Genomic DNA, 2,131 nt, shown 5'->3' on the forward strand with positions numbered 1-2,131 from the left:
AAAATCATAAAAATATAAGTAAAAATACCTTATGAATAAAAAAACCAACAAAAAAATTTTTTTTCTACTATTTTGTTTTCATAGCGCACATTTATTTAAATGTTTTTATGTTTGTGTACAATTATTGTGTGTGTGTGTGTGTGTATTTTGTTTAGTAAATATGTTAAAAATTTGTTAGTTGAAGGTAAAATTTATAACTTTTATGCATACAAATATTTACAAAATAGTATTAATTACATATGATTTATTTTTTTTATAAATTCTTATAAACTTGAATAGCGAAATAGCGTTGCCAAGTGCTTGCGAGATTAATAAGGATTATTCTGCATATTTTATGCATAATTTTAATTGTGAAAATCATAATTTTTTCAATTTTTTTTTTTTTGGCGTTGCTTTGCTTGAAACGGCGTACATACATATGTATATATAAACTAATAATGTACAATAAATTATATGTTTGGTGAAATTTCATTTCCATAAACAAAAAGTATAAACAAATCAAGTGTAAGTATTCAACGACTAAGCTAACCTAAAGCGATTTCAATTATTTTAAATTCAAAATTTAACTTACATAAACAAAGAACAGTGTATATAATAGCATAAACGAGTATATGTTGTATGTATGTATGCGTCACTTGTTATTATTTATGTTTAAATAGCGCAGAAGTGTGGAAATATTTGATATTTAGCACTTGAGTCGCCACTACACTTCGGCTGAGAGCGTGTGAGAGTGTTGGAAATGAGAATTTCCATTAAAATTATACATAATTTAACATAATTAACTGCATTAAAAAACTATTATATAATACATACTTATATAATACATATGAACAGCCGCGTTTAATGCATACAAATGTATTTTGTCACTTAATTTTAAAAATAATTAATTACTTATAATTACAAATAAGTGTGTGGTAATAAAATTACATTTCTCATGTTGTTGTTGCTGTCTTAAGCTATAATATTGTGTTGCTTGACAAACTTAGAAGTAAAATTAAACATAAAGTGTATGAAAACATCGCCAGCACAAAATTTTAGACCTGCTGGGTCTCGCACACTTGCGCTTCGTTATGATGATTTTTTGGGTTTTTGTTGTAAAAATATGTTTTTTTTTGAGTCCGTTCTTTATTATTTTCTTGTCTACTGTTATACTTTGTGCTTATCTACGGTTTTTTATATTGTTTTAAATTTTGCTGCATTTAAAATTTTGATTCTCAAATTTATTGTTTGCAAAGAGTTGTTTTGAAAAGAAAAGCTGCATATGTCTCTATATACATATGCATATTTCATAAGAGAAGCTACAAAAGTTACAGTGATTCAAAAAGTAAAAAAATTTTTTTTTTTTTTTGAAGATTTAACGAAAAGAAGTGAAATAATTGCTTTACTTTTTTATTTCGCCATATTTTTATTTCTTTATTTTTTATTTTCAAAAAATATTTTTATGCGAAAATAAAGGTTATAATTTTAAATTATTGTAAATTGTTAGAAAAATAAAATATACAACAAAAACATCGCGAAAAAAAAGTAAAGAAAATATTTCAACCTTTTTTGCCTTTTTTTGTAATATTATAAAAAATTAAAATTTAAAAGTGAATTATTGCGCAGTTTTTAAATTTATTTTTTTGGAAAAAATTGCGGAATAAAAGAATAACTATCAAAGAAACGAAAGTAAAAAACAATTATATTGAAAATGTAATTAGAAAATGCAAAAAAATGTGATTTCAATATTTCACAATTTTTGAAAAATTTACTCTTGTTGGAAAAAAGATAAGAAAAAAAACTATGTATATTGAAAAAGTAATTAGAAAATGCACAAAAAATTAGATTTTAATACATTTAAATTTAAAAACAAAAATAAAAATTTACATTTTTTTTAAATTTGGAAATTACAAAAATATTATTGTTTTTTTTTAATATATTTTCATTTAGAATTTCACATTTTCAAATTAACACACAAATAATTTTTTCAATAAATGTTTAAAACAGTTTTTTAAATAATTATTTTTTTATGTTAAACTTTTTCCAAAGTGGAAAGAAGCAAACTAAACAGTTCTATATTAAAAAAGTAAATAGAAAAAAATATGATTTTAATAGGTTGAAATTTGGAAAATGTTGATTGTTGTTAATTAAA

The sequence above is a fragment of the Bactrocera latifrons genome, unplaced genomic scaffold (assembly GCF_001853355.1).
Source record: "Bactrocera latifrons isolate USDA-ARS-PBARC rearing strain unplaced genomic scaffold, ASM185335v1 scaffold_154, whole genome shotgun sequence".
NCBI lineage: Eukaryota > Metazoa > Arthropoda > Insecta > Diptera > Tephritidae > Bactrocera > Bactrocera latifrons.